Source organism: Limanda limanda, chromosome 5 (genome assembly GCF_963576545.1).
Source record: "Limanda limanda chromosome 5, fLimLim1.1, whole genome shotgun sequence".
NCBI classification, from domain to species: Eukaryota; Metazoa; Chordata; class Actinopteri; order Pleuronectiformes; family Pleuronectidae; genus Limanda; species Limanda limanda.
The window spans coordinates 18495895-18505301 of NC_083640.1; the positions used below are offsets into that span (position 1 = coordinate 18495895).

General features: G+C 44.3%; 1 protein-coding gene across 1 annotated transcript in view; it reads left to right on the forward strand.

Annotated features, from left to right (window-relative positions):
- aopep (aminopeptidase O (putative)) overlaps positions 1–8123 on the forward strand; it is a 71696-nt gene extending 63573 nt beyond the window's left edge. The window contains exon 18 of the mRNA XM_061072298.1: positions 7443–8123. The gene's annotated coding sequence lies outside the window, so the exon portion shown is untranslated. The remainder of the gene's footprint in view (positions 1–7442) is intronic.
- Positions 8124–9407: the final 1284 nt, after the last annotated feature.

Here is a 9407-nt window from a genome sequence, read left to right on the forward strand (position 1 = left end):
TAACCTTTTTTACGTATTTTCTGCATTGATTATTCTGTGAAAAAAAAAGTTTTCATAACTGTGCGTATCTGCAGAGATGACCACTGAAACTGACGTGTGTGTGTGTGAAAGGCTCGTATCGATTTTTCATCAGCCAACATAAATTGGTCGGATTCGACATATTTCATCAGAATTCTAATAGTTTGTCTCTCGACGAAATATAGTGTGAAACAGATGCTTTTTAATTGGCTGGTGCTTTTAAACTTGAACCATCTGTGGTGATAAGTATCAGTAACATCACTATAATAAAGCTTGGATGAGCGTCACATAGGAAACAATGATCTGCATCATGGAATCGTTTCAAATCGTCCTGTTTTCCTTCTCCTGTCTTGACGTATTTCTAAATTTTAAAGTCAATATTTGATCTTGCATCTGACCTTTTAATCTGAAATGGCTTCTGTGAAAAGAAAGCTTTGTGTTGGACTGATCCTGATTCCATCTGCCCCAGCGGACAGTCCACACTTGAGTCACTTGGCTACCTATACAGCACATTCCTTCCTGAGCCCACTGTGTGTGTGTGTGTGTGTGTGTGTGTGTGTGTGTGTGTGTGTGTGTGTGTGTGTGTGTGTGTGTGTGTGTGTGTGTGTGTGTGTGTGTGTGTGTGTGTGTGTGTGTGTGTGTGTGTGTGTGTGTGTGTGTGTGTGTGTGTGTGTGTACACTCAGAATGGGGCCTTTTCCGTGGTTTCACAGCAGCGCCATCAGGATGTGTTTGTCAGAGAAGGAATTCGGGAATGTGTTCCTCAAACAAACGAGGGAGGGAAGAGAGCGAAAGAGAGAGAGAACGGGTCAGCGAGCATTTTTGAGGGGCTGGAGACGGACTCTGCTCGATGTAGGGTGATTTTTATCCTCTTGACCTTGAAATTCCTCCCGTGTGTGTGTTACTGTGTGTGTGTGTGGGTCTATGCGGAACCACAACTGTCAACCAGTGGGCCTTTCTGACAACTCTGAGCAGTGAGGGGTTTATTGGTCTCACACGAAATGAAAGGGAGAGTGAAATTTATGGTTTGGACAGACAGACGGACAGAAGAGGGAGGAAGAGGGAGGAAGAGGGAGCGGATGGGAGGACCTGAGGGGAGACAGGTTCCTTTGAAGCCGCTGATCTTTTTTATAACAGACCCGGAACCACTGACACAGACCTGTGAATAATGGGAGCAGGCAGTTACATGGCTCTTGTCTCAACATCACCAGTACAGTAACCCCGGCTATTCCTCAGGGCCGTAAAACACAGTGTTACATACAATACACTGTGGATATACTATATATCAGTGAAATTACATTTATATTTAGAATCTAGTGTTTTATTCTCTGCAGAATTTCACACTCAAAAACTAATCTTCACATTTATTTGGTCGGCCCAACAGACCAGAAACTATTTTACATCACTGCGACTTTAGAGGAAGGCAGTTAATCCTCATTTGAGAAGCTGAAAGAAACAGCAAACATTGGGAATTAAGTTATTAACAGATTTTAAAGATCGTCACAGTTCAGGTTTCGGTTGATTGAATCTGATTTGGTCTGGAACTTCCTCCCGGAAACGTACGCGGTGGTACTGGGAAAATCTTGACATCTCCTCCCTGTCTTCTTCAAAGACAAGGGAGAGATTTCAGACGGAATAGTAAATTACAAAGAAATCGTTCTATGCATTACTTTAATGTGACAGTACAATGATGTAATTGAATGTGTCATTTATTTTAAATAAAGTCATCTGAACAAAAAACTGAAAGAAAAGAAGCCGGTGTGCGTGGCCCTAGCTGGACTGTGATAAACACGAGCAATCACTTCATCGGGACATGATGAAATGATGAGTTGGCGAACCTGTCTGTCACTGATCAGCCTTCCTGCCCCTGAGCTCACTGCACATGAGCAGAAGTTAGCGAGTGAGTCACAGAAAAGTCGGCTTCTTAACGTACATTTAAAGTAAGATTTTGACACAATGTATATATTGCTCAGTGTTCTTTGATTTCTTAACCTCCCACCAAACCAGGCTCTGTCGAGAGGCTCGTCCACATCAACCTGAGACTTACACCTTCTAATTCCTTTTTTAGACCGAGGCCGAGACACCACATGACGGCGTTTTATCTTCAGACACACACACACACACACACACACACACATTTGCACAGGATGTTAAAGGCTTTCTAGACAAGTGCTCAGCATCTGGCTCAGTCCTGATAAATCTCTCTCTCTCTCACACACACACACACACACACACACTCGTAGCGCCTATCTGTCTGTGCCTGCAGATCTCTTGTCATCATCCTTCACCCCCTCGCTACACCCCCCTGTGGAGCCGCCCCACAAGCACAGGGGGAATGAGATGGGGCAGCATGGACCGAAAAAACAAAACAAGAAGCAGAACACTTAGAGATGAATGTCCTAACTTTGACTCTGGTCTCCCATCGGGCCGGAGCGAGCAAGCCTCTGTAAACATCCATGGATCACGGTGGTCAGCTGAGCTCGGGTCCAAATCTCTGTCCAATTAAAATGATGGATGAACAGATCTCCTCGCTGCTGTTGCATATTACACTGTGGGGAGATGGATTTACGTTTTGCTGCCCCCCCCCCCCATCCCACCATCCCACCATCCCACTCCCACACACACAGACACACACACAGACACACACACAGACAGACCACAGAACAGTGGGATCAAGCTGAGGCGGCCCGAGAGGGTTTAATTGAAAACAACATGTCTCTCAAGAAACACTCCCTCCACTCTGCTTTTTAGACCTAAAAGCACAACCCTTTAAAAAGAGAAGGGTGGTCTCTCCCTCTCATTCTCTCACCCCCCCCCCTTTCTTTCTTTCTTTTTCCCCTCACTCTCTCGTTCTTTTCTTCCCCTGGTACATGCCTTTGGAATCCCTCTTGATCCGCTTAATGAGGGGCATATCGCCGGGTTAGCCAAGCGTGGCGAATGGGAGAGGAGGAGAGGGGCAACCGAGGAGCTAGTGGGCGAGGAGAGGGAGCGAGGAGGATCTACAGGTCCGCTCCTCCGTGACTCCTGATGGCAGACACGAGGGAGGGGAAGAGAGGGAGAAAGAAAGAACAAAAAGAAAAAGGAATGTTTTTTCCATGTGTGAGTGGTGGCAGGTTTAACGGTGGACTGGACCTGAGGACGTAGCAGGAAGAAAAAAAGAGAGAGAGAGAGAGAGGGAGGAGATCTTGTTCTTTCATGTCTGAGCTGTGAGGGTTCCTGGCGTGCTGATTTGTGACTTATGATAAAATCACATTGCCAGGGATTACCACACAGCCCTGACCCAGCCGGCTGCTATGGTAACAAGAGCCCCCACTACACACACACACACACACACACACACACACACACACACACACACACACACACACACACACACACACATAGAAAAAACACACTCATTCCCCCAAAAACTTTCAAAAGACGTGATTATCTAAGAGTGTGATTGTGTTTGAGGAGCTGATGATTTTGAAGTGCGGAAAAGAAAAAAAGGAGGATGAGGGAGCCAGAGGGCCAGATGTGGGTGTTTGGAAGGAGTGTGTGTGTGTGTGTGTGTGTGTGTGTGTGTGTGTGTGTGTGTGTGTGTGTGTGTGTGTGTGTGTGTGTGTGTGTGTGTGTGTGTGTGTGTGTGTGTGTGTGTGTGTGTGTGTGTGTGTGTGTGTGTGTGTGTGTGTGTACACGTGTCAGTCAGACAGACAGTGTTTGTATCCTCTCTCCAGCCAGGCACAGAGCTTAGCTGATTGGTGAACAGTGATTGATTTCCTCTTTGTTCACAGTGGCTAAGTTCTGCACCTGAGGAGAGCATGACCCAGACAAGCAGACAAGAGAAGACAATGAACGGTTGTGAAAGAAAAGGAGAAAGATTCCATGGTCGCAGTGGCTGTGTGTGTGTGTGTGTCTGTCCGTGTGTGTGTGTGGTGTTTTTCCAACTTTAATTACCTAATGTGCGCTCATACATTTCAGTCTCAGAGCTCCTTCCCCTTTGTCCTCCATTTGTTCTCACTCCTTCCTTGATTGTCCCGCATCCTCTTTCACCTTTCCCTTCATTCTCTTATCTCATCTCCCCCCGCCCCCCTTTCCTTTCTCCTCATCCCCCATTTTCCTTCAACTCTCGCTCAAATGTTAAAGAACCCTCCGCCCCAGACCCCGTCTCACCCAGACGAATCAAACCCCTCCTGGCATCTTCAGAACCGCCGGGCCACGTTACTAATGAGCTGCACTTTGTGTCTGTTGTTCTTTCTGCGTCTTTCATCTTCCCTCCTTGCTCTCGCACTCGCGCCTCTTCCGCTTCGGTCTCGTTTTAGTGAAGTGGGGTAATTTTTGCAGATGAGGCTGGTTGCACGCTCTGTGGCTCTATAGTGAAGGTGAGAGCGAGGAACCTCAGGAGAGAGAGACTGTACTTCCAGTCCTAATGAGGCCTGAGGAGACTTAATACTGCCGACAGATATTTCATCAATCAGGGAGGAGTCGCTTTTAATGCCTTTTTTTGAACGTGTCACCCAATCCCTGGGAGAGGCAGTGGACTAGTGGCAGAAAGTTGGACTATGGGCAGAAAAGGTCTCTGGTTCGTCTCTGGTTCGACTCCACGGAGAAACAACAAAAAGACGAACCTGGATTGATCTGTCCAAAAATCCAAGAGGATTCTCCCTACCCTGTCTAGTGCCCCTCAGCAAGAATATTCCCCCAACATTTCCCTCCTTGCATGAGTGTGCTTGTGCATGTCTGTGCAAGTGTTTGGGACAAATAAATGTATCTTAATAATAGGTTTCGGGTTAGTTGGTTGTTAGGCTCTGTTTGCATATTTGGAAAAGGCCGTCACACGCCAGCACGACGACTCATCAGTTCAGTTTAAAGAAATAATATGTAACAATGTCTGTATTATTTTTTCTTGACTATTGAACTTAAATAATCTCAAATGATTCCAACAATGTTCAAACCCAGAAACATCCTCTATTTGATTCAAGGTAACGTTTCATTGTGATCGTGTTATGATTCGGTCGTGTTGGATGGAACAGTCGGCCTCATTTAGAACTTCCTAGAAGCCAGTCGGCAATTTTTTCCTTTCTCTGATTGTATTGGTGACTCGTACTGGATCAGCATTATTAACGGCTGATAACTGTGTAACGTGAATCAAACACAACCTCCCACGTGAACACGATTTGCACTAGATTTTCATCGACAATGGCAACAACTCCCACAATCCAATTTCATGATGTATAGATGATCAGACTAGCTCTTTTGTTATTGTTTTGACTGAGAGACTTTTAGCTGCTGAAGAAACATATTGTCAGTTTAAGTGAACCAGATTTGAAGAGGTTCCAGATACAGCAGAGTAAAAGAAGGTGGACTGGATGATCATGATATCTGTTCTTAAAATCACCTTCTAGCGTTTCAGTTTTTAAACTGTAAATCAGCTTGGCAGTGAGAAGTAGCGCCTGCACGTCCCTGGCTGATGTGTATTGATTTCTGATCTAATCTCAGCTCGAGGAAAGGAGGGATCCAGACAGAAAGCAGATGGATTCTCACACTGTGCATGAAAACAAGACTGAGGCGCCACCGATGGAAATCTTTTCGATGATTCCAGAGCCTTCCGTCACTTGGGTCTGTCGCTGTCATTTTCTGGGTGAATTGAAGTGTTTTGAAAATAGATTTACTTTGCGATAAATGCTTTTACTGTGTCGTCTCAGATCAGAGAGAGAAACTGGGATCCCGGAAAAAAGCAAGAATTTGGAAAAGGGTCAAACCCAAATGCTTGGTTTCCAGTATTACATCGTTTAGTGAGGGAGCGTTCTGGAATCAGTCGATAAGCTTTATTAATAAAAAAAACGAAGGAAAAGGTCCACTCCTTACCAATATGTGCATGTTTATCAAATTGGTTAGTTACATCTGCTCCATCTGCCAAAAATGAATCATATACGACTCAAAGTTTCCAGTATTGACACAAAGCAAATGAACATACAAATGTCTCTTGGACGTGGGCGTCCACCTTCTTTCCACCTGATTGTAATGCAAATCAAAACAGTGACAGATGCCTGTTAATGTATTTTTAAACTGGCCGGTCTTTTTCTGGGCCGATCAGCACCGGCGCCCCGAGGATTTATTATCACGCTCTATATTCACGACGACAAAATGGCGACTAAACGGGGACAGATGTGTGAATTAGAAATGAGGGCCATGTGGAGCCTGCCATTTTTAGACCTATATTTAGGCCCTGTTAAAAGAGTAATGACCATCAAAGGCCTGTAGACGGGAGGAATAGCGATCAGGGCCAGTATCTGAAAGGTGATTTATTACACTCTAATGGGAGGGAAATGGTGCTCGGCACATCAAAGCACCAGGCAACATGAAGGAGGACACCAAAAATAAACGTATTGAGCTCAATCCATCCCTCCTCCCTCCTCCCTCCATCCCTTTCTCCATCAGGCAGCCACACTTTGACCATGTGAAGCTGCTGCATGAGACTCCATTGTATATGCAGCTTTCTCTATGTAAACTAGTGCAGTATTTGGGGGTGTGGTCTCAAGAAGGTTGTGGAACGTGATGTTGATGGATTTATATCTACATTTTTAGGATCAAAATCCTAAAATAGTCTTGAAACCCTTTTCTTTTTTTTTATTCCAACAATGTTAGAATCATTTTGATAGCTCCACCTTGTCGACCACACGTTCACCAGCCACAGTCTCAGTGAGGCCACAGTGTTGAGCTGCCTCACGATGGCACTTTGTTATAAACACTGAAGGAAAATGAAGTCTAACAGGTGTTTCAAGGCCGACCAGTGTTTGATGAGAAGGATCTGGACTCGGCCTCCTGTGCCTACTGAGCTGATTATCAGTCCTACAACCACTGGCTCAGTTCAGCAGGAACAGGAGTCCAGTCCCCTCACCAGCGAACCACAGACAACACTGGTCCGGGTCGGACAGAACCACAGACAACACTGGTCCAGGACCAACAGAACCACAGACAACACTGGTCAGGGTCCGACAGAACCACAGACAACACTGGTCCGGGTCAGACAGATCTGCACACTAATCTTTACAGGGGGATTTGTGCATTGTGATGTTTTTCAAGAGAACAACTTTACCCCCTTTCAAAATGTAACTTTGTATTCATTTGCAGGACAGTAATAGGAAACTTTCAAAGATCAAGGAAAATAATTATAGGCGTACAAAACTTACATCAACAAATGTATTAGGATAGGATCTGAATTTATCAGAGCTGGACTCATTGACTACAATCAATAATCAGTAGTAGTTCACATCCTCCTCAGGAATCCAGTATCTGTGGACCTTTGTGTCTTTTGTCCTTCAACATCTTTTTGGATTGAACTCACTCTCTAATCCCTGTTTTTCTTTACATCAGGTTGAAAATGAACAAGCAGCCAGAGGATTGTACCAAATGCAATTCTCCAATCTGTATCTTTCTCTTCCAGGTTGCCGACCACAGACGGAGATGACGGGGGTCTGGCTCACGAGGGTCCAGGACTCACCTCCCTCTCCGCGGCAGGAGAGGAGACGCCGCAGAGTCGCCGAGCAGCGTGAGCACCAGAAGGCTCTCACTCCGCGGCCCGAGGCCAACTGGCGATGTTTAGAGAACAGCAGTTCTGTTCATTCAGGTCTAAAGGGATGGTCTGTGTGGAGCAGGGACGGGACAGGCTGTGTAGTGAGATACTGTTGTTGCTGCGGTACAAGAGAAGCTCCACATTTCAATCTGCTCCGAACGACCGAACATGTGAGAAGAGATTTTTCATAAAGATACTGCACCTCCGACCTCAGCAGCTGCGTCTCAGCTAGTTTCTGTGTGTGTGTGTGTGTGTGTGTGTAGGTGTGAATTCATGTCTGTTTAGTCTACAGCCACGATCTGGTTCTGGAGTTTAGACTGGAAAAGCTTCCAGGTGAATAATGTTTTCTTACATAACAAATGACTTCACTTCTCTCTGGGCTGGAACGACATTGGAAAATATACACTTGACAAGACTCAGGACGTTTTCTATACGTCCATGTGACGGTTCTGTAACTGCTGTGTAAACATAATGTCAAGATGTTTTCCCTGCGTGATGTCAAGTGAGTTTTTTTATACGTTCATGTTGAAATAAAAAAATTGTTTTCTTGAACCTGTGACTTTTTAAACTCATTACGTGTCTGAAGGAGTAAAAGTTGAAGATTTCTGACAGATTTTATTTGCAAAGGTTCAAATATCTAGATTCTGATTTCATAAACACCCACAAGTTTATCACTGAATCAAACACTGGCTGTTAAATGCTTTTATAAACTGGTATCGACATGTCGTGAAGGTTTTATAAAGAAATGTAATAAAAGGTAGCAAGTGTCTGACTTGAGTGAGGTCGTGTTTACCTTCACTTTTGACCACAAGAATCTAATCAGTCTCAAATTTGACTATAACACTGATCAATAATCATTCATAGAGCAGATCTACTACTTTCTGTTCTACACGGATGATGGGACCACTTTGGATTTATGAGTTTATCACTGACCCTGTTGGAGTCCAGCCCATCGACGAGGGGATCCAAAGTCTATCACATCTTAACATCGAGGACAGTAGAGAGTCAGGGTTCGTCAAAAAAAAGGAAAAAAGCTTGTGTAGAACTTTGGTAATAACTCCCAACTTGAGCAACATTTTTAATTTGAAGAACAAATCTTACAAAACCACTCAAATCATATGACCTCATCACAAAGTACAACATGTACCAGAATCAGCAGGTTCTCACATGAGAGAATTTACTGCGTTTCTTTGAGTAGATAAAATACTTTCCGCTCTGGTAGAAAAAATCGACAGATTAATCAGCAGTGGAGACGATTATCAGTTGTCGCCCTTAACTATTGACGGTATAAACAACATTATGAATTTGTTATGTAGAAGAATAATCAGGAGTGGTGTACTTCAATAGCAGTAGTTTAAATGTGTATTTATTTATTTTAAATGCCACGGACAGACAGTTTTTATAATAAATGAAAACACCAGAGAATGTACATACAAAAAATAAGCGGATTTACATTTCATTATTAACAGTTTATCATAAACTTGACACTGTAATGTCTCATATTTAACACATTTTGGCACAAAGGTAAGTGGCATTTGGTGTCAGTTTCCTTCAGAGATGAACGCCTTGAAGTGTGTGTGTGTGTGTGTGTGTGTGTGTGTGTGTGTGTGTGTGTGTGTGTGTGTAGCGTGAAGGATTTATTTTGTGAGACAATTACATGAGTGGGAGGACTCTGCCACGCTGTGCCCGCTGCTGCTTCTTTGCAGTGTGATCTGTCACTCCTCAAATGTCCTTGTGGGCCTTGTAGTTGTAGTGTGTCTGTGTGTGTGTGCGCATATAATTGCACACTCCACATAATCTGTCCTTGCTGTGCTGTGTTTTGACACATTCCTGTCA